Raw genomic sequence first — 25,492 nt, 5'->3', positions numbered from 1 at the left:
AACTTTTACCAGAAGTATACGATATTTGATATAATCCGATATAATTATACGGATTCTGCTTTGATGTACAAGGGGATTCAATATTAAAATTATCCGAAAAAATAGTTTTTATTTCACGTATTTTAGTTATCAAAGTTACATGACAAGTTGAATAAAATTATCTATAAATTAAATCATAAAAGGTGATTGTTCAAATGTTCAAAAATCATTCTTCCAAGTGTTTCTTCAAAAGTCAATTTTCCAAGACAATTGACATTTAATTCCCAAATAAGAAAAAAAAAATTTTTATAATGAGATAGAAATTAACAAAGATTTTTTAATTAACATAGGTTCCAAAAAAAATGTTTCTGAACTATTTTGAAATATTTAGTGAATCTACTCAAAATAAACTGTTTTCGAGAAAAACGAGTTATTTTTTTGTAAATTTCTACTGTAATGGATAGTGAAATTTTATACACCAAGACAAATAATGTTCGTTTTTCTAAAAAAAAAAAATAACAGCATTAAAAATCAACCCAATGGTTTAGCTTCCACGGACAGCCAGATCGGGACACATAAATCGACTTTTTTATTCTTGATTTAGGAGTAAAAGATACAAAAAAAAAATTTTAAATGCATTTTTTAGTACAGTAGTATTGTAATCGCGAAAAATTTCAGTTTTCAGATTTCAACGGAAATATCCATTTTGACCATCCCTGAATCCATTTATGACTAGTTTCGGCATGACGTCTGTACGTACGTATGTATCTCGCTTAACTCAATAAAGACAAGCTGTAGAATGTAAAAAATTTGGATTTAGGACTGTTGTAACATCTAATTGTTCACCTCCCGTTTTAATTGCAATCGACTGGACCAAAAGTATCCAAAATAGTCCAAAATCTAAAAAAGTTTGATTTTGGACTTTTTCTGAACTGCAGTAATAAGCCTTCATTGAGAGCTTTTCAACGATATATCACAAGTGGTACTTATTTTAATCGGTTCCAGAGTTATAGCCCAATAAAATTTTAATTAATGAAATATTTGGATCTTACAAGGGGAAGGACCATCGGCTCGAATACGACTTCATCTCCCGTTTGTTTTTTTGCTTTTTTTTCTTAATTTAAATATATTGATTTATTAATAATTAATTATTAACTTCTGATTGTAAAAAAAAATTACAATAAATAATAATTCATTAAGAGAAAAAAAATTGAAAATATTGTAAAAAAAAATATAAGTAATTTAATAGGCGTACAAGGAAGTCATGTGGTGTCCACAACAGATATTTTTTTAATTTAAAAATAAGTTTAAAAATATTTTTTCAGACTATATCCTTATACGATAAGGTGGAAAATTATTTAAAAATGTTATTCTCAGGTAAATGCGGACAAACAACACACAGAGACCGAGAGATGAAAAAGGTCATTTAAAAAACGTTCCAAAAAAAAAACCTAACCTAACCTTATCTATACCTTAATGAACGGGCTTGCTTGTTCTTGACTCTCATGAACCGTACATTATTGTCAAGTCTTTCGTTTTATCACAGGTACCCAACATTTATTTCTTACGTTATATTGTTATATTCCCTTTTTCATAAACTTAACGTAATTTGTTTTCCTATTATTCAGCATTTTTCAAAACTTCATGAGAAGGTATAGTTTCATTATGATTTATCTCTAAATTAATCGTAATTAAATTGTTATATTATATAATTTTACGTACTTTGGTAATGAAACATATATTGATCCGACTTTACGTTACATATTATATATTATTTTACGTCGTTAATATTCCACTCGGTAGACAATGAATTAAAGTAATTGCATTTGAATAAATCGGATAAATACAATGTAACCTTTAATTTCAATAATAATTATAATGGTTGATTAGTTAGTTATAAATGGTATTTAATACAAAAACGTTTTATTTGTTTTACATTAAATTTTCAATTATTAATTAATGCTTTGGTTTAAGTAATAAAATATGCGCTTTCAATTACAAAGCGCGTACTTTTTCATTCAGATTTAATAGAATTATTTAACATAGTTGTGTAATTAAAATAAAAATAATTTCCCTATCGGGAGATCCTTGTATAATGTATTATTTTCTACAGAGTTACTCGTGCTTTACATAAGTAACTCTAAGTCTTCTTTAACCAATGATTGTGACGAATATAAAGTATTTGAGGTACAGATATTACAAACCAGAATTTTATTTAGTGAGATAAATGATACTCACTAAAATATCTATGTAAGGAACCCAGGCATAGACATAACTTCCCGGTTATAAGTTGAGGTTATCAGGTGGGTTTCAACAAGGTGGCTATGCAGATATACAACAATGCATCATATTAATTGAAGAATGTAACAGGGAAATAATTCACTTTTTTCTTTCTTTAATAAACCTGGCATGATATAATTACCATTCATATAATAAACCAAATAATTTCCGTTAGCGACTTAGGTTACATCTTATGATAATTTATACACATGTGAATAACATAAACAACAAAACGATTACATACATCTCCACAATACGTATAAAATATACGTATATAAAGATCCATTACATTTACTACTATCCGCAGTTCTGTAATGTGTCATTCGACTTTAGATAGGCGGGAGTATTACAGTTTGAAACAAAAATTGTATAACTCTACAATTTACTGCCCGTTTATCAGAGGTTTATCATAATTTATTTGTATTTATAACTCTGAATCACCTCAAATAAAACGCATAACTCTGAGAAATCTCCTTAAATAGATTGGGCGTACGTATAGGTTATTTGTCATCGATAAATTATTAATAAATAGAGATATTCTTGGCAGGACATCAATCGATTAAGAGTCAAAGGCCAAAATAAAATTACGGTTATATATAATTCATAATGCAGTTCATTTATTATGGGAAGTACATTTAGGGGAAAATCTTTCCCCTTTACGAAAATGCATTTCTTGATTGAATCATGTGTATGGGTTTAGTCGCTAATCTTCTTAAGTATCGACATTCCCCTTTTAAGATGACCTTTACATGCAATGAACTATCGATATACTACAGTCGAAACGAATATTGCTCTAATAAAAATTTTTAGGATAATAATAAAACATACGTATGGTATCTAACAAATTTATATTAAAATAAATATTTCATTTTATTTTCAATAAATTTCTTAGAAAAAAATCTGTTTAATGTTTGTTTATTCAAATTATAATTAAATATTAACCCACTGGCTTGGTCTAGTGGTAAACTAGCCCGTAAATCTGCTGATTTCAAAATCGAAGTTCTCAGGTTCAAATCCTAATAAAGGATCTCTCTGTTTTTCTATTTAGCCTCCGGAAACACCGTAAGGTATTACATCAAGGATGATATGTATGAATGTAAATGAAGTGTAATAAGATTTGAATATTAGATCGTGGATACCAATGTTATTTGGTGGTTGGGTTTCAATTAACCGCATATCTCACGAACGGTCGACCTGAGACTGTACAAGACTACACTTCATTTACATTCATACATATCATCATCTGAAGTAATACCTTATGGTGGTCCTGGAGGCTAAACAGAAAAAGAGAGACGACTCATGAATGGTTAGCCTGAGTTTGTTCATGACTACACATTTACCGGTATTGTTACATTAAACTGATAAATAACTAATGACTTTAATCGTTGATGCGACTATAAATAAAAGTATTAAAAGAAAAAATTTAAATATCGAGGAACGTCAATTTAGTAAAAGCACTCGCCAATGAATTACGATAGTTCAAAACATATTTGTTCACAGAGTTTATAAATAATTAATACACAAAAACGTTTACTAGGATGTAACAGAGTATTCTCTGTTGGCCACGGTTTCGCTCGTGTAGATTTGTATCAAGAATAAGTTTTCAAGAGAAATATTAAATTTTTGTAAAAATTCTACTGCAATTTAAAGGATGACTTTAGTTGGCACATTGGTAAATTGGTCTATTACATTTATTAGTTGAACGACAAAGTAACATTTCACATCGAATTTAGATAATAAAACGATGGAGAAAATAGACAAGACTCGTCTCCTGGGATACAATCATTAGTCATTACATATTGTTGAGATTTATAATTTTCAGAAAAATTTGATCAGTCTCCTTGGCTCCCAAAGTGGATTTTTGGAAAATAGTGAAACATGTGTCTTTTTATTTTCAAAGAAAATTTTAAATAAACTGCAACAACTTTGGTTCCTGAGATATAGAATTATCATAAAAAAATTTGCCCCTCCTTTTCATTCTTTATAGAAGAAGTTTTCCAATATCCTTCCTTAGTGAGTAGCTACGTAATAAAAACAATGCAACCCTCTGAAAAAACGTACCTAAGTTAAGAGGTTTGAGGTGTGCTGGGACACAATGTTTTATATATATATATATATATACAGGATGATTCACGAGGATAGGGCAATACTTTGACAACTCATTCTAGAGGCTAAAAATAAGAAAAAAGTTCATATCAACATAGGTCCGAAAACGCTTCGTTAGCGAGTTATACAGGGTGAAAGATTTCCCCCGAGTTTCAGTTCCTCCGGGTAAATTAAGGCTGTAATATAATAAATTCATTACGTAAAAATTCCAGATAATTTCTCCCTGTGACACGATGTTGTAATATGAAAGGACCAATTAATTGGTCGTCTATGATTCCACACCAAACATTCACTGAAAATCGTTGCTGGAAATGTTTTTCCACTGTAGCATGTGGGTTTTCTTCAGACCACCGATGGACATTCTGTGTGTTGTTTATTCCGTTACGAGTGAAAGTAGCTTCATCCGAAAATAATATAAATGGAATTAAATGTTGATTGCTATTAACCCATTGACAAAACAGCCGGCTAGCGTACTCACCAGGCTGGAGATGTTGCACTTTCTGAATATGAAAAGGATGCAATCCATTATTATTTAATGTCCTCCATACTCTACTTTGTGAAATATTTAGCCGTGTTGCAATTAATCGTGTGCTCGTTGCCGGACTGAATGTTGAACCATCTGCTGAATGTTTTCACCTTCATCAGCATGATTTGCTTGTCGTTCAGATGAAATATGAGCGCCGGTAAGTGCACCATTCTCACGAAGATTATTAAAAATTCTAATAAATACTTTACGATTTGGTAAAACACGACCAGGATACCTATGTCGATATTCCGTAACCGCTGCCGCAGCACTTCCATTGCAAAATCCATAGATGAAAATCACGTCGGCATATTCGGCAACAGTGAAGATACGCGGCATTTTTCAAAACAAAACTAAACAGAATTTCACTTATTTTAACAGACTTGATTTTTATGCACTGTAAAATGAATACAAAATTACACTTCTTAACAGTTTTCTGAAATTTTTACGATAAGAATTCGACGTAACACTGCAAACACGATTGATCAGCGAAAAGTTATTTAACACATTACCACAATTAACTCACAACAGTGAGTAGTATTTAAACAAATTGTGATGAAAAAAATCAGTGTTGCCAACTTGTTTTCCGTAGGTGTAAAATTATTGTACCTACTAGACACATCTGTTTTCTTTTTTGTAACATTTTCTTCTAAGTTTTCGTCGGTTTTGTTGTTAATAAACGTCGACATGTTTAAAATTTTATTTATTTTTTGTTGACATTATTTACATAAATCTTCTTATAATTAAATTCTCTACAATTTATGTTTGAAAAATGTATGATTTATTGCCAATTTAACAACGTTATTGTACGTCAAACGTAAAAAGTGTGTTTTTTACCCTATTTTTGGCGTTTTACATGGAATATCTTAAAAAACTAAGAGAGATACAGTTCTGGGACGTATTTTTTTCGATTTCCCAGCTCAAAAACCATAAGAAACAATTGAATTTGCCCCTTAATTGACCTTTCCAGAATTTCAGAAAGCCTAAATTTACCCGGAGGAACTGAAACTCAGGCGAAATCTTTCACTCTGTATAACTCGCTAACGAAGCGTTTTCGGACCTATGTTGATATAAACTTTTTTCTTATTTTTAGCCTTTAGAATGAGTTGTCAAAGTATTGCCTTAACCTTTTGAATCACGCTGTATATGCGTGCGCGCGCGTGCGTGCGTGTGTGTGTGTGCGTGTGTGTGTGTGTGTGTGTGTGTGTGTGTGTGTGTGTGTGTGTGTGTGTGTGTGTGTGTGTGTGTGTGTGAGCGCGCACGCACACACATATACAGTTAATGTTAGTCTCTTAACTATCAATTGTAAATATGAACTCATTAAAAATAATTTATTTAAAAAAAAAATAAATTAGTTATTTTTAATTATATTATCATAGAAATTAAACCACACCACAAAACTGAAATTTAGTATCATACGGTAACGGTAGTTAGGCGGTTGGCTTGTGGTTACTTCTGTGAATAAATAAATTGTAATACAATATAAAAAGAAATAAATAAGTGGAAGGGACTTCCAAGCAAATTACAAAATTAAATTCATAAACATTCTAATTAAATTCGTTATTTTAATTATTATTTTTTGTAAGAAGACATCCATCTTATTATTTTAATAAATCTTGTTAGTTATAAATAAAAAATAAGTTAATCATTTCGAAGTTAATTAATATGTAAAATAATTTTATCAATCATTAATTTTTTATATATTAAAACAATAGTTTTTTTTTTTAATTCCAAATCAATAGAAATGTCGTTAAAATATAATAAATAATTAATAATAACAGTAATAATATCAATAAAAAATTATTGTTTGATATAATTATTGGTGTGTGTGTGTGTATATATATATATATATATACACACGTCTATGAACGTGCAATGTAATTAGGATAATTTTTCGTTTAATAATTAATAAAATTTTATCATTAAATCCTAGAATGAACTAATTAATAATATTAAAAAAAAATTCTGAAAAATCATTAAATTCTATAATTTTTCAATTTCTATAAATCAAGAATAAACGAAAATATAGACTTGATATAAATGACAACTTCCTTACTTCACAATAGTTATAAATTCATTAATTAGATAAATGGAAAATGATGGAATTAGCTACTATATAAAAGGAATTAGCTATTGTTTCAAATTCATAAAACGAGATCATCAGACTAAAGCATTTCAAACAGTATAAATTATTAGATTATTATATATATATATATATATATATATATATATATATATATTTATTATATAGATTAAAATAAAATTAAATGTAGAGATTAGCTATAATACAACAAAGTTTTAGGACTTTCCCGTAACTTCTTTCAGGAGAAGTTCTACAACTGCGGGTTGTTTCTGATGCACGGCTTACACACACAATATAACTTAAAATATTTTTAATTTTATTTAAATATAATATTTTTTCCTTTATTTAATTCAATGATTCTAACTAAAGCGAGCGCGCATACCGTAATTAATTTGCGCGGATGTGGCGGTACTAGCGATGATGATAAGCACTAACTAAATTAATGTAATTTCACAATTGACATGGAACAAATTTTGCTTGTACGGTAGGCAGACTGGTGTAGCCGCAAGGCTTAACGGTCCTAATACCGAGTCAGCAGTGCGATCGAGTTCGAGACCCAGCCATATCAAGTTACTTTAGATATTATTCATTTATCTAATTCTACCTTCTACCGCTCACCTGTGACGTCAAATATAGCAGTATTTTTTTTTTTTTGGGGAGGGGGTGTGACTTCGCAAATTTTTTTATTCACAAATATTGTTAAATTTAATTATTAACAAATGTGCCTAAGAAAATTATAACCTTAATTAGTTGAAATCTCGAGATACTGAGGGGTGACCTTTCTCTACATTCCCATCCTTTTGACTTATAAGCTGAAAATTTAATGAAATCAATGCCTTATATATAGAAGTAATGCGACCAAGTTTGATCAAAATCGGTCTAGTAGTTCGGAAGATATAATGTGATTTAGAGGCCGACACCGAACATACACTTACATACGAACATTTAACATCCGCAAAATTTCCATCCGGTTTTTTGGGTTCCTCAGGTGTCAAAACGTGAAGATCCGGTGAAAATCGCATATGCCCAAATTGAACCGATTGCAATACTTTCTCTTTTAGAGCTATAGCGCTATCTAAACATATATAGCGCTATCTAAAGTAAAATAACTAAGTCAAATTTTCTCTTGAATCAAAATAAATATGAAGATATCTAAGAAAGAGATATCTATGTAGCCCACCGGGATGGTCTAGTGGTTAACTTGTCGCAAATCAGTTGTTTAACAGCTGATTTTCAAAGACGAAGGTACTGGACGAAGGATTTTCAAATCGTTTTAAAAGTTACCATGTTTTTATACTATTGTGATTTGAATACTAGACTGCGGATGCAGGTGTACTTTGGTGGTTAGGGTTCAATTACCCACACGTCTCAGGAATGGTTCGTCTAAGTCTGTACATGACTACACCTAATTTACATATTATACTTATCATTCTCATCTCTTTTGTCCGCATGGGGGAGGGTTGCTTATCGTTCACTAGTTGGAAGAGATTGCAATGTACACATTAGGAAAATAATAAATAAATATCTGTACACAGATAAATATGGAAACCCTTTACTACTTATTCCATTTTAAAAATTATACCACAATTTACGATGTGTTAGGAAAAATATGCCTAAGAATATCATATGAAAGACTAGAATAATGGCCATAGATCCCCTGGTATGAAACCACATAATCATAAACGGACATAAAGACGAGCTAGTTGAACCGTTTAAATATTTAGGAGAAAATATCACACATGACCTCAAAGAAAAAATAAACTGGAAAGAAAGATCACAAAAGTTCAATTATGTACAAAATACCACCAAAACAACATATAATAAAAGATGGATCTCAATAAATACCCAACTCAGACATTACAAAACTGTAATCGGACTATAATATCATACGGAAGCGAAACACTCTTCAAACTAAGATCCAACATTTACTAATCCGTAGAGATGCAAAGAATATAAAGAAGAATTCTAAGAACATGCATAAATAAAAGACGACTTACTGATCGGGGAGAATGGATACTCATACCAAACCAAGAGGTACATAAAGACGTAGAACCAGCCCTTGGCTACTTTAGAAAGAAAAGAATTATAAGAACAGAACCGAACAGGCTCGTCAGGAAAAGAAACTGGTCGAGAAATACTGGAAAATTTCCAAAATACGGACCTGGATAACCGAAATTAAACAAGATATGTAAGAACTAGAAATCACAATAGAAGATTTACAAATCAAAACTGAAATATAAAAATACTAAAAGAAGTAAACTCCAGATTTAAAATTAAAGAAAGAAAACAACAAGGATTTGTTCAGCAGAACTCAGAAAAGCAAGATCTGATAAAGTATTGGGAAGCAATCGAGAGAAAAAAAAGAAAAAGAAAAAGAAAAGACGTACCAGAGTTGACTAAAGTGGTCCACTGTGATCTCAAAATCCTCAAAAAAAAAAAAATAATATTCAAATATAAAATGATTGATTACTTTTGTTTAAAACATATGTGTACATTACAGAATATAAAAATCGAGTAACTTATGAAAAAGCAACATAAATAATAATTGCTTCAGCTAATTAATAATTTTACTACACAGATAAATACTAAAAAAAAAAAAAACATTTCCTCCGGGCCGGATTTGAACCAGCGACCTATGGATGTCTACAAATTTTTTCTCACTACAGTCCACCGCTCTACCAACTGAGCTACCAGAGGTTACATTTCAATGCAACCGTTTCATAAACTTATATTATTTATTAATAATAATGCAGCTGGTAGCCATTCGTACAACTGGTAGTCAATTAAAGTCAATCATTTGTTGTAACTTTCAGATTCTTTAGAAAAACAACTTTCTCTATTACTTATCTGTCACAGTGCAACCATTTAAGACGTATCCTGTTACTTTTTGTATATAAGTAGACGAATATTCTGTATTCCATATTAACTACATTACACAACATCCATGCAGATATTTATTATAATTTCCAATCAAATTACGTGCCTCCTTGGTTTCTTAAAAATTCATTTCTTTGATCTTTGCAGTAGATTTGCATTTAAATATTTTTGTTCAACTTGATTCTACCATTAATTAACAATAAAACCATTAAGATAATTAATATTTTCAAGAAAGAACGATTTAATAATTCCACGTTATCAAAAATTAATAATAAAGAAATCAAAAACAAAGAGTACATTATAATAAATTTTCCTAATATATATAAATTCAAACAAATCATATATATTTAGTTTCGTACAAGTAATGTAAATTAGTCGATGTAATTTTATTCCTTTGGTATGGGTGGAAAATACAAGAAAAGATAAAGAATTATGTAACTTGTCGGGTTGTACTGATTATTGTATATACTGGATTTAGCTAGGCGTTAACAGGATCAGTGTTAAAGACGGATGGGCCTTAAAAGAGCAAATACACAATAATAATTTAAATCTATGGCTCTGAACGGAACGATTTTATTTTAATAAATTTTTGAAAAATGTTCTATCTTTACTCACCAACACCATATTTGTTGATCGATCAATCGATGCAAATTTGATAAAAAAATTACAAATTTTAACTTCAATTTTGTTTTAAGATAAACATTAAGAAAAAATTCAAAAAGAATAATTTATCAATAAAATAGTGTTAAAATAAAATGTTTAAAAATGTATATTTTATCAAAATATAACATTAAAATAACCGTATTTTATTGTTTATAAGATTGTATAATATTACGGATATCAGTAACGTAGATTATGAGTATACCGCCTGAGATTATTTATTAGTTTCTAGTTCTTGGTAGTTAAGAGGTATTAAGGGATGAGTTCTGATTGTCGTGTGTCTAGTACAGCTTTTTGTATTCGGTTGATGTTCAACAAGCCCAACCTTGAACTCTGGTGCCGAAAACATAATTTATATTAATATAGAAAATGTAATTTATATTATATTAATATTTATATTATATTTTATTAGTAATTATATTAATAAAGAGATGTTTGTTTCAAAATAAATATCGGGGTTTTAAAGCTACGTAATATTTCTCAGCTTTCACGTACATTGATTAATTATACGTGAAATGAAAAACAAACTCAAACAGTTTTAGATGCGTGCAAGCTCATGAACTGTTTCCTGAACCTGCCGCTTGAAAGCGCTAGTAGCAAAGATGGTGACACCCCGCCGCAACAGTAAGCGTTCTGTGTTTTGCAGTTTGCAAAGAGTGAATCTGTAATTACCGTTCAACGTGCGTTCCATTTGAAGTTCCGTTGTGATCCTCCGTATGACAATAACATTCGTAGGTGGTTTAAACAGTCTGAAACCTGTATTTGTAAAGGGAAGATTACAGGATAACCGAGTGTGTCCGAAGACCATGTTGAACGTGCAAGAAGAAAACCGTTAGGAAGGCTAGCCGCGAATTAGCAATTCCAGTGACGTCTGTGTGGGGTTTTAAGGAAACACTTATAACTGCATCCATATCGTTTAAGCTGTTACAAGCTCTAAAGCCTGCTCCGATGATGTATTCGGGACCCTCAGGTGTGAGAGGGGGAACGCGGAGGTTTGCTGGACCCGCGCAATGCGGGTACAGCAACCTAGAGTAGGACAGGGAAGGGCAGCCCACTAGTTGAAGGATGCAGTGGTCGTCTAGAAGGGATGGCTACTGCATCTTGATGAAGCTTGTGGGACCCCGATGGGAAGCCCTATGAGAGGGCAAGACAGGGGGGAAGACGACTGCCACTACACCCTGAAGTGATTGTGTTAAAGCCTAACGGCGAGGACCGGTCACTTTGGGGGTGTTAAAAAAAGGATTAAAAAAAAAGCTCTAAAGCCTATAGATTATGGTTTGCGTGCTATCTTTGCAAATGAAATGATGCAACAAGACGATGAAGACTGTCTTTATCGTGTCGCGTTCAGTGACGAATCATTTCATGTTAATAGAAAAGTAAACTTTCATAATTTGCCAACCTAGGGATCAGAAAATCGTCACGAAATATTGCAATGTAAACGAGACTTCCCAAAACTGAATGTTTTTTTTTTGTGCCGTATCCCAACGGAAAGTTTACGGGCCTTTCTTTTTCGCGGAAGCAAGTGGGTCTGGAACGAACTATCTTGATATGCTACAATTATTGCTCTTTCTTCAACTGCAATACGAACCACAAAACAATCCGACCCCGTTTGATTCTTTCTTTGGAGGTTTATAAAGGATCAAGTATATGTGCCACCGTTACCGGCTGATCTACTCGACTTTAAACAGAGGATAGAAGCAGCTGTCGCATCGATTACTCCAGACTTGCTGATTAAAGTATGGGATGAACTCTCCTCTCGGCTGGATGTCGAATACTGCTCACATTGAACACTTATAGAAAAAATTATTGCAGTTGCTCTTTCATTTCATATATAATTTATGAATTTAAGTAAAACTTAAAAATATATTAAATAACATTAAAGCCTTGATATTCATTTTGAATCACAGGTTATTCTTCATAAATGTAATAAGATACTTACCATTCACTTATATTCACCATTCATTAAATTGTTGTTAGAAAATAGCCTAATGAAATATTGAAGATCCTCTTTTACCAGTCAGTATTTTTTTTAAACAGAGGAACTCAACATTTTTAAATTTAAACCTCAATCGATTACATTTATGTTTGCTGGGAGCTTAATACAACGATTTTAAACTTGGAATAAACACAAGTCACTCATGAAATTATCCAATTCTATACATACTAGAGAAAGAGAGGAATGAAGAATTTTACCTATTATTTTCTCTTATAAGTTTTTAGATATCACACAAGTTTTAAATTTGTTAAAAATAAAAAATCACGACAGCCAAAACGAAAACAAAAATAAAATAGGATTTCCTACCTAGCGGTCGAAAAAAGAAATTTCTGGACAAGGTTTTTGTAATTAACATTTTATTTTGAAATGAGCGCATTCTAAGCGTTAGGCTCTAATGAGCAATGAGCGTTAGGCGTGCGGATGACAAACATTGCTCTTTAATGTAGAATAATTTAAGAGCGTGTGGATGACAATTTTGTATATAGTATAACTTTTTTGCAAACTTTTAAATTTATTTAAACACATGACTCTACCGGTAATGTAAGGATTCCAACGTGGGTTGATACATCTAAATCGGCTCAACCACTGAGCTACTACGGTGGAACAAACATACATACATCCTTAATACATTACACTCTTTTTTGGGTAGTCGTGTAAAAATATTCTCGATAAGTAAACCTACAAACGATATATACTCCCTGTTCATCATAATAATTAATCATATAACGAACAATATTAGTTTCAAAGAAATCCGTTTTGGATTTTTCGGGAATTCAAACGATCGTAATTTTATATCAGGCGAGGATTTTATATAACGTTTAATTTTCCTCTTCAATGTGACCTTTAAAACGTGATATAATTTCATTTTGGTTTACTTTAAAAATTTTTGACTTGTTACCGTGAAGGAAACTTAGGCTGAGTAGAAAACTTTACCTCTTATATAAAATAACAAGTTTTTATATTATTAAACATTTATAAAAATCACAATTTTCTGTCTTGCTCGGTTTAAAAATTGTTAATGGTTTCATGACTTTATTCTGAAGGTGTATATAATATATATATATATATATATATATATATATATATATATATATATACTACATTTTAAAACTTTAATTAAAATAAAGAAATAAAAAATATCGGGTAGTAAGAAGAGGAAAAAAATAAATTGTTAACACCTTTTTTAAATATATTTTTGGATGATTAATTCACGCCATAACTTGAGTGGAAAATTAGTCATTAATTTTCGTTAAGTTAAAATTAATTATAAAAATAAATTAATTGGGAAGTTACTCATTTAATTTAAAAATTATTGTTGACTCTGGGTTAAATTACTTATAACAGTTCAGTAAATGTAGTAATAAAAGTTAGTTCAGAGATAGCTTCACAGTTTGTTCTGTTTTACGCACAGAAATTTGGTAATTACTGTATAAAGTTTGAAAACTGGGACGGGTTAACCTATTTTCACAATGAAAACATACAAAACAGAGTTTCGTACTGCTTCTTGCCTACCTTAATTTAACTTTTGTGTATACATTAAAAAAAATTAAATATAATAATTATTTTGTTCGTTATGGATAATAAAAAAATTCCGTAACAGCTTAAATAAAAAATTTACGATTAACCTAACTTAATAACATTTTTTAGATTAATATAATCTGACAGATCTAATAATATTGTTGTTATAAATTGATTAAAAATTAAATTATGGAAACCTAATACACTGCTATTATTTACATTTTTTTTTTTTTTTTTTTAATAATTCATTAAAGCAGTAAAAGCTTTAAATTATTTCCATTCTGACTACGAGTATTCAAGTTACAAAAATGAGCTGTCAGATCATGGATTAGATCCATCAATAATGTAGGCAACATTTAGTAAATTAAACATTTTAATTTATCCATATGTTTATACGAATGAGGAATTTGTAAAAAAAATTCATTCTTTCTAAAAAAAATTTTCATCTTTATCAAATTAGATAAAAGAAGAGTTTTCAACTCTGCACAATGCATTAGCGTATGAGAAATAATGGCCTAATTATGTTTTTGTTTCCATTTCTAATGAGTTATTTACCTTTAAAAGATTTTCTTTTTATTTTAAGCACTCTCCCTTTAGCGAAGGGTGGCGGTCTTACAAATCGCAAGGGCGCGAAGAAAACCAGTCACTATAGACCATTCTTCACGGATCAAGTTGATCCAAAGATCCAGGAAGGAAAGTATTCTCTCAAGTTCCGTAACAGCTCGTGAACGTTCGAAACCATATCGGGGACAGACGTAGAGGACGTGGTCCACTGTATCATCAGTTCCACAATTCTGGCATTGACTCGAATCCACCGAACGAAACCTAGCCAAACTCGCCCGAAAGGCACCATGCCCGGAGAGAAACTTTGTGATAAAAAGATTGGGGGGACCCATCTAATCTAAATTATCTAAATCACCTAAATTAAACACTGTAGGAAATATACCATGCGAGAAGCGACCTGTAAGGGATTCGTTCCACCTGACCTGCCAAGACACAATCTCCTGCTTTCGCACGGTACGGTAATACAAACCTCAATCGGGATGAATGACTCTACGGATTCCATAAAAAGCATCAGCGGCCTTTTTTGCTACATACTGTAGATGTTCCTTGAACCGAAAATTCTCATCAAGGATAATACCCAGGTATTTTTGAGTCGTAACGTACCGAATGGGGAGACCAGCCATCCGAACCCGGATTCGTCAGGAAGCAGCCAATCGGCTCTTAAACAACATAATTGTGGTTTTCTCTAGGCTGAAAATCATCTTAAGTTGGAGACTTCACAAGGTTGACGGTCCACATAGCCAGCCCTAAACGTGATGCTGCAGCATGAAAAGCTTCCTCCGACGTGCAATTGTACCACCATCTTCGATCATGAATTCTCCCGCTTCACAACAGATATTTTCCTTTCAGTTATGAGTTGTACCAATTGGTACCTCTTGCCTATCATAATGTGCCCTAGGTTTTTCTTTCATTTATTGTGAGCAGCAATTATTTTTACTTCCTCATCCGATGAAGAACTACGTCTTTTTAAATTTTCAGCACCCAAAGTATGGGTAAAAGATTAAAACAGACTGGCGGTAAAAGATTTTACCGCCAATTTATTTAAAATGAAATCAAAATATTTTCTTTTACGAAACCACTATTACTCTGCAGATAAATTTTAAATCAAACCAATTAAAAAATAATAATAAAAATCTTGAATTTCCCTACCCTCTTTTAAAATGTACAAAAATAGCTCTCAATTTTGAAGCCCTTTGGATTATTACTTATTCTAAAGATACTTTTTTTATTTAGTATTTTGAAATACTTAATTTATTATTATTTGGATAATTTATATTATAATGTATTAGTAAGGACATCAACCAGTTCTGTTCTTTATTTTATAATCCAATTATAGGGATTATATATTTCTATAATTTCTGCGTTTCTGTCTTTCATATGAAGTTATATGTTCGAATTCCAATAAGACATTTTTCACACGCAGCTTAATCCATTATAATTATAATTCATATTGTTACTAGCTAAATTGTGTATTTTATGCTGTTCTGATCAAGGTTTTCCTTGATCCTTCCAGGAAAATAAGTACGAGTATATTCTACTTTTTTATTCTGTGGATTAGCACGCCGACTCATTTCTGATGTGATAAAAATATAATTTATTAATATTAAAAATTCAAAATAAAATATTTATTAAAAAACTCATTAAAATTAAATTATTTTTAAATTTACTTTAACATTTTTTTTATAGCTTATCTAGCTTTCTAAACTTATTTTATAGGATGTTAGCTAAGGGCTATAAAATAAGTTTGTCCTAGTCGGATTTGAATCAGCGAGCTGTGGATAACAATTATTAAGTAATATATATATCTATTTTCCTAATATATACGTTGCAATCTGTTCATTTAGTGAACAATAAGCAACCCCTTCACGGACAATGAGTTGAGGATGATATAGATGACATATAATTGAGGTGTAGTCTTCTACAGACTTAGGAGGCCGACCACTCCTGGTCAAATACAAATAATACATTTGAGTATATTACTGTGTCATTCAATATGAATCTAACTTCAAATATCATAAATAAACAGCCTCTGGTAGCTTAGTTGATAGAGCGATGAACTGTAGCGTGATTATGTAATCAATAGGTATCCACAGGTCGCTGGTTCAAATTCGGCCCTGAGGAAATTATTTTATACCTCTTAGTTATAAAATAAATTGTGGCTACCAAAAAACTTAATTTATATTCTTTGAAGTTAAATTAATACTGAATGGCATTAAAATATTACATTCTCATAATTATTTTTGTTGTGCTTTGTTTTTATAAATATTATATTAAATATTTTATTTTGACTTCATTGTGAGAAATGGATTATACTATTCTATACCAAAAAAAAAACTTTCCTAGCATTTACCTGGATCGATAAAAAAATCGTGGGAAAAAGTTAATCAAAGCAGCGTCAACAACTTAGAATTTGAATTAAAATAAAAAAGGTTTGTTTAACATTGTGATAATATCATGATAAATATAATAAAACAAATTTAAAAAAAAATAATTTAATCTTAAAATAAATTTCAAAAAGTGATCCATCTTTAAACCTCTAAGTTTTGTGATTTTTTGTTACTATTTACTGGTTTTATTTTCGATATTTTTCTATGAATAGGTCGTTATTCAAAAATTTTACGATGAATCAACCTATTATTTTTCTTAACTTTTTATTATTTCGAATAACTAACTTGAAATTTTTGTTACTTTTATTATTATCTTACATAAATAAGAGATTATCTGATTGGAAATAGTTTTCAAGTTTTATCAGAATAAAACAATTTTTTTTTCTAATTATCCTCAAATACAGAGCGTTCGGAAAGTCGCTGAGCAGTATGCTTTAGAATAATGTGGTGCATTCTGTTCTTTCGGTGTTATGATGGTTGCCCTGTAGGTTCGTTTTGTTGCCCTGTAGGTTCGTTTCGTTGCCCTGTAGGTTCGATGGGGAAGCTAGTAGAAAAGATGCTGGCTCGCCGCATCATCAAAGAACTAGAAGAGGGAGCCGGAATCAGTCCTAACCAGTACGGGTTTATGCGGGGGCGATCCACCGTGCAGGCTATCTGCCGAATTTCGGGATGGGCCGACGAGGTGAAGAGAGGCACTTGGCGAACCAGGAGAATTCCACTGATGCTATCACTAGACATAAAAAACGCGTTCGGGGCTATTGGTTGGGGTCATATTAATGACGCAATTGCGGCTAGGGGCCTCAGCCCGTACCTGCGTAGGCAAATTGAATGTTACTTTCCAACAGAGGATGTCTGGTAGAAGCACAGGAAGAAACAGTACATTTTCAAATGCACGGTGGAGTTCCGCAGGGCTCTGTTTTGGGGCCGTTGTTGTGGCTGGTGATTATAGATGAACTCCTTCAGAAGGAGTTTCCTGTCGGCGTTCAGGTGCTGGCTTATGCAGATGACCTTGCAGTCCTCGTAGAGGGAAGGACGGTCTTGGAGGTGCGGGAGAGGGTGTATGCGGCCATCGACACTACACAGGAGTGGTTGAGGTGGTTGACGGAAAAATGCCGGTGTATTGCCTTTACGGGTAGAAGAGTGCTAGAACCGTTCAATATTTCCATCAACGGTCATGCTATAGAAGAAGCAAATAACATCAAGTACTTAGGAGTTATCCTCCAGAAAAACGGTAGATACACCGAGCACATAGTCAATGTATGCAACAAGGCAGAAATGATGATAAAAAGTCTAAACATCATTATGTCATCGCAGAATGCCCCTCGGGCCTCAAAGCGCCGTTTACTGGCGACCACCGTCGTGTCTTCGCTTATGGATGCCGTTCCGGCCTGGTGGCGCTCTATCGCCATCAGGCGCAACAAAGAGAGACTGGCGAGGACGCACAGGTGTGTGCTCCTAGGTGTTGTGTCCGCATACAGGACAGTGTCCTATGCCGCCCTGTGCGTGTTATCGGGTACACCTCCTATTGACCTAATCGCAAAAAAGAGGGTGGAGAGGGCACAAGGCAAGCCAGAACAAGAGGTCAGGGATGCCGTTTATAATATCTGGCAGGAAAGATGGTCGCAGGAAGCTGTGGGTCGATGGACGAGAACCCTCATCCCCAACATCAAGCCATGGTTGTCGAGAAGATTTGGTGAGGTTGATCATCACCTATCGCAGTTTTTTTACAGGACATGGTTCCTTCAATAACTACCTGCACAAAATAGACAAGAGAGAAGAACCAATTTGCAACTACTGCAACGAGATAGATGATGCTGAGCACACCTTTTTTGAGTGCAATAGGTGGGACACACTTAGACATAGTAAGGCACTCACAGGTATAACTCCAGAGACAACAATAGACTACATGCTAAGAAGCGAGTCAAACTGGAATAATTTTGCTAGTTTTGTTAGACAAGTTGTTCTACAGAAATACTCCGATGAGAGAAGACAAGGTGTTGGCTAGAATAGGACTGGGTGGACAGCCTTGCTGGTGAGGTCCAGCATGCTGCGGTGTGTTGGCACTGATGAGCCACCAAGGACTCCACGGGTAACAGTCAGGCAAGAGCACACTGAATACTGAAGGGACCCGGTACCGCGTCGCGGCGAACTGGGTCTGGCGTGGTGTATTAGTATTGCCCTTTTGGGTCCCCAAGGGGCCAATATTGATAAAGAACTCTCAAAAAGAGCTAACCGGTAGGCCGACCTGCCTTGCCGGTATATAGCCGGTAGGTGGGGAGGCCTATTTGAGTTTAAAGACACTCCCCTGGGCGGCGTAATACCAACAAGTCGGTCCGGCCCAGAGGAGCTGAGAGAAAAAAAAAAAAAAAAAAAAAAAAGGTTCGTTTTGCGTTGCTCAGTAACAAACCAAGACGTCAGTTTTTGAGTTATGATTGAACGTGCTTCATTTTGTTTTGTTTATCGGAATTAATAGCTGCGAGAAACGTAACGGTTCTTTCGGTAGAGGAACACATTTTTCTCGATGAACACGTCTTTTATAAGGTTGAAAAGTATATTGATTTAATGAAACGTAAGTTCTTTAGAATGTTTCCAAATACTTCTGTTCTTCACCGCAGTGCAGTTTGATCTCTTATCAAAAGATTTTGGGCAACAGACTCTATTGAAGATGCTGATCAAAGAGGAAGACCACCTAAATTAAACGAACATAAGCTGCTCGATAATTTGGATGCTATGGCTGAAAGTCCATCAATCAATACGTAAGTTAGCACAGCAGCAAATATCGCACTTGCTACCTCGCGTAAACCTGTAAAAAAAGAACTGAAACTTTTCCCCTACAAAGTAATGTGTGTTGAAGAACTAAAACCTACAATTTATGCCAAAATACTAAATTATTGTCAGTGGTTGAAACGCTTTATTGACCAAAGTTCCTTGACATTATGTTTTTAACAGATGTATTTTTTTTTTGTTGGTTTCCGCGTTATCATAGCCCGATTAACATATGAAGCGTGGTTTCATCTGGGAGGGTATATTAATTCACCAAATACACGATTGTGTTCGATAACTAACCCCCATAAATTACACAGACAATCTTTACACGAAGCGAAAATTATAGTTTAGATCGGTGTGAATAGAACACGCATTGTGGGTCTAATCTTATTTGAAAATACCGTTAATATGATTTTTATTGTGCTGTTTTAACAAAGTTCATTAATCGGATAACAGAAGTGGAAATCAATCACGGTTTGTTCCAACAAGATGACGCCAGAGCTCACTCAGCTAACAGGTCAATGACTTTTTTACCAAATGTCTTTACTGATCGAATCATTTCGAGGGGTTTGTGGCCTGCATGAACTCTCGATCACTCCCCCAGATTACTTTCTATGGGGACAGTCAAATAAACAGTCAGTCAGTGTATTGCAACGCACCACGCACGATGGAAAACTAAAAACCGCAATAACGGCATACGTACGGAACATTCCAGTACATTAGCTGGTTAAAGTGCTTGAAAACAAATTGAAACGTGTGTTTGTACAAATTGAAACATCAATACAGTGTTGTAATGATGTTGGCTGAGGTCATTTTCAATATATTTTATAAACTATTCCAGAGTGAATGTAATATCCATTTCTATAAAGAATTGAAATAAAAATATAAAATAATAATTAAAAAAGTTTCGCCATTAAAGTTCGATAATTACAATGCACAGCAAATTTCTGAACGCGCTCTATTGTAATTTATTATCATTTTTTATCTAAAATTTTACATCATATCTATTAACTTTTGAATTTGTACAAAATTCAAACTTCATTAAATTTTACGATTTAACTGTTATAATAAATCTTTTTATACAATTTTTTGTTTTTGTAATTTACTTACTCATTATACTATTTTTTATAGCTAAAAGGGAAAAAAACGAGGAATTAATTTCTTTTATTATAAAAAAAAATTGTATAAAATTTTAAGATAAATTTCCTGATATTCACTTTAGCCTTTCAAAATTAAAAATAAATCATACTTTAGTTGATGAATAATATTAAAATTTTATGCTTGTGTGTTTTCTAAAAATATAATTTTTTTTAGTAAACGCCATTTCTTTTTTCTTATCATTATTCTACTGCGTACGTTGCAATCTGTTCAACTTGTAGTGAACAATATGCACCCCCCCATGACCGAATGAGATGAGGATGATATGTATGGCACGTAAATGAGGTAGTAGTCTTTTACAGCTTCAGGTCGACCATTCCTGAGATGTTCGGTTAATTGAATCCCAACCATCAAGGTACACCGGTATCCATTGTCCAGTATTCATATCCGTATAAAAGTAACTAACTTTTACTAAAATTCAAACTTCAGAACTTCAGAACTTTCGACTTCGAAAATCAGCTGCTATACAACTCGACGACGAGTTTACTATTAGATCAGCCCGGTGGGCATCCTAGTAAAGGCATCCCCAGTTTAAATCCTAGTAAAGGTAGTTACTTTTATACGGATTTGATTACTAGATCATGGATACTGGTGTTCCTTGGCGTTTCTTTCTTTTTTCCTGTCTAGCCTCCAGTAATTACTTTTCAGATAATACTTCAGAGGATGAATGAATGATATGTAGGAGTGTAAATGAAGTGCAGTTTTGTACAGTCTCAGTTTGACCATTCCTGAGATGTGTCGTTAAATGAAACCTATTTGTTGTAGATTAGAATTTAGGGTGTTTTGCTGATGATATGGCGGTACTGGCGGAGAATCCAAGTAAACTAAATGAAATGCTTGATGTCTTAAATGAAGCTTACAAAAGTCAAGGTATGAGGATAAATAAAAAAAAGACAAAATGTATGGTATTAGATGGAAAAGAGGAGAGGATTGAAACTATGACAGGAAATGAAGTTTTAGAGTAAGTGAAGAAATTTAAGTACTTAGGGAATTTTATAACTGATAACCTGACTTGCAATAGAGAAATTAAAACAAGAATTTCAAGAAGTAAGCAGACATTTAATAAGAAAAAAAAAACTGCTGTGTGGAAAGTTAAACTTAGCGTAAAGGAAGAGAATGATGAAATATTTCATTTGGAGTGTGATGCTCTATGGAGCTGAAACATGGACGATGAGAAATCCAGACGTAAAACGAATTAAGGCTTTTGAGAAGCGGGTGATAAATCTCAGATTGCAAGACCATGTAGCAAATGAAGGAGTATTAAGGAGAATGGGAGAGAATAAGAAAATGCTAAATGTGTTTGAATATGGGAAAAGGAACCGGCAAGGACGTTGTATGAGAAGAAGGTGTTTATTAGTGGATGAGATAGAATGGAAGGAAAGGAATAGATTTCAAATGGTGGATGGGATAATAGAAAAGGGAAAATATGCGGAAACAAAGAAGTTACCAAAGGATAAAAGAAGGTGAGCAGCAGCCGTGTACAAGACCTGTCCTAATGGCAGAACACTATGAATCTAAATCTAATACCTTTACATCATGGTTTTAACCATGATGAATAAAATGTCGACCACGCAACTACGTTACCTGACCTTTATGTCATAATCCAGCTGTATACCGAAAATTTATTCCACAAAATCTATCAAAAATCATAAACTGTAGTAAAATGCAACAAATCAATAAGCTTTTAAGAAAACAAAATCATTGATATTTCGTGTTTTTCAGCAAACCGATGATCGCTATTAGAAGACCAGATAATCGTATTTTGATTTGATTTCATTAATTTTTTGTTATTTTGAAATAAAACGTGAAAATCTATGTATTTGTACAGAAAGTATTAGGTACATCACAAATTATTTTTTCAATAATTTAACGGAGAAATAAAATTATAAGTCTTAAAACAAAATACGACCTTAAAATTAATAAGTCTACAATTTACGAAATTTCAGTAAAATCGGGAAATTTCGTAAATCGTGGACTTATTAATTTTAAGGTAGTATATATTTATTTATGTATTTTATTTTAAGGTCGTATTTAAGGTCACCTTTATGTCTTAATTCAATCGTATGAGCGTAAAATATTTTCAAATAAAATTAATAGGCTAACTTGAAATTCACAAGCCAATAATATTTTAAGAAAGTAAATACTGAAATATTAATATTGTATTAAAAGTTTCAAACGTTTTGGTTGTAGGACTGTTGTTAACACGTGTTTGTGCTCTTCCCCTTTCGATTGCAATCGACTGGCCAAAATTGTCCAAAAGAGCCCAAAATCCAAAAGATTTGGATTTTGGACTTTTTCTTAACTGCAATAATAAGCCCTCATTGAGAACTTTTGAACGGTATATAAAAAGTGGTACTTATTTTATTTGGTTCCAGAGTAATAGACAAATAAAATTTTAATTAATGAAATATTTTTCTTACAAGAGGAAGGCACATCGGTTCGAATCCGACTTCATCTCCTTTTTTTGACTGTATTTTTTTTTAATCTAAGTATATTGATTTGTAATAATTATTAACTTCTGATTGTAAAAAAAAATTTCAATAAATAATAATGCAATAAAAAAATATCCGAAGTTATTAATGGAATAAAATTTTATGTACTTTTCATTTAAAAAAAAGTATGTATATGTAATTTAATAGGCGTACAAGGAAGTCATGTGGTGCCCACATCAGATTTTTTTTAAATGTTATACTTTGATTTAGATGAAATCTACATTTTCGAGTATTTTTAATATTTGTGATACACACCAGTAAATACGTTACGTTCATATACTTTGATTACACAATTAGAAAAAAGAAATTCAAGTAGCGTTAAAATTCCAAAATAATGGAAAGCGAATATTACTTACTAAATCTATCAAAATAAGGCTCATTCTTCAGTTGATACAAAAAACGATAACTTGAATAACGGGTTTAGAAGTGCATAAAACATACATAAAAAATCACGTTAAGTTTAAAATTTATAACTCATCAATTTAAAATCTTAAATGCATATACACAGAAATTAAATGAAAGAAAAATTACTAATTACTACAAATATAATATTTTCGATTAATTTAAGCATGAAATCAGATCTACAAAATTTCTTAATAATCTGGAGAAAAAATAATAATGTGGAATAGTCTTTCAATAAATATTGCCATATTGTTTTAGATATTCGAACTGGTTACAGTAGAATATTTTTGTTTTGCAAACAAAATAGTCTGCAATTGTCTACAGATAAGTCTCATCTATCCGATGAATTCATGTAACAAACAAAAAATTACAGAGTTACTATGAATTTGTTATAGAAAAAAACATGAAAATTGAACAATACGTATATATTACTCGTATTATAATTTTCAGCAACGAAAGCCTATAAATTTATCCGTAACTTATTTAAATAATAAATATTCTTGTTGCACAAGAAGATCGACTTTTCGGTAATTTATTTGTTTACCTTTATCCCAAACTGGGATAAAGGAGGGATGATGATTGGGTGTGTGAAACACATACCCAGTCATCATTACCCTCAAAGTAGTTAACACTATATGAATACATCGAACAATATTGCTAACAATAGACATCGCAGATAAAGAAACATCAACGTTCCAACTTTCAGCATCATAACGAACCAAGCTTCAATTTGCTCCGCTCAAATTTTTTCGATCTTAATTTGAGCGAAATTCAAGAAGATTCAACGAATCTTCATAAAATTTTCACATTCACACCTTCAGATACACTACTACAGTATGTATAAATTTCAATGAAATTTATCACTAATTTTTATACAAAGGCCTATGTGGGAGTTTCCTATTATATATATATATATATATATATATATATATATGTCATGCATCAAAAATCTTAACTAGAATTCTATACAGAAGAATTGAGATGAGGGTGGAAGAAGTGTTAGGAGAAGATCAATTTGGTTTCAGGAAAAGTATAAGGACAAGGGAAGCAATTTTAGGCCTCAGATTAATAGTAGAAGGAAGATTAAAGAAAAACAAACCAACAAACTTGGCATTTACACACCTAGAAAAGGCATTCGATAACGTAGACTGGAATAAAATGTTCAGCATTTTAAAAAAGTTAGGGTTCAAATACAGAGATAGAATAACAATTGCTAACATGTACAGGAACCAAACATTGAAGAACATAAGAAAGAAGCCGTAATAAGAAAGAGAGTCCGACAAGGATGTTCCCTATCTCCGTTACTTTTTAATCTTTACATGGAACTAGCAGTTAATGATGTTAAAGAACAATTTAGATTCGGAGTAACAGTACAAGGTGAAAAGATAAGATGCAACGATTTGCTGATGATATAGTAATTCTAGCCAAGAGTAAAAAGGATTTAGAAGAAACAATGAACGGCATAGATGAAGTCCTACGCATGAAAATAAACAAGAACAAAACAAAAGTAATGAAATGTAGTAGAAATAACAAAGATGGACCACTGAATGTGAAAATAGGAGGAGAAAAGATTATGGAGGTAGAAGAATTTTGTTATTTGGGAAGTAGAATTACTAAAGATGGACGAAGCAGGAGCGATATAAAATGCCGAATAGCACAAGCTAAACGAGCCTTCAGTAAGAAATATAATTTGTTTACATC

General features: G+C 32.2%; 1 non-coding gene across 1 annotated transcript; it reads right to left on the bottom strand.

Moving 5' to 3' along the window:
- Positions 1-9,576: 9,576 nt before the first annotated feature.
- Positions 9,577-9,668, bottom strand: TRNAY-GUA (transfer RNA tyrosine (anticodon GUA)). The gene is given in 2 exon segments: positions 9,577-9,612; positions 9,632-9,668. It is a non-coding gene; the product is annotated as a tRNA-Tyr (tRNA).
- Positions 9,669-25,492: the final 15,824 nt, after the last annotated feature.

Source organism: Lycorma delicatula, chromosome 5, assembly GCF_047948215.1.
Source record: "Lycorma delicatula isolate Av1 chromosome 5, ASM4794821v1, whole genome shotgun sequence".
Taxonomy (NCBI): Eukaryota; Metazoa; Arthropoda; class Insecta; order Hemiptera; family Fulgoridae; genus Lycorma; species Lycorma delicatula.
Note: the sequence above shows the minus strand (reverse complement) of the source record. Positions and strands in the feature narration are given on the sequence as shown.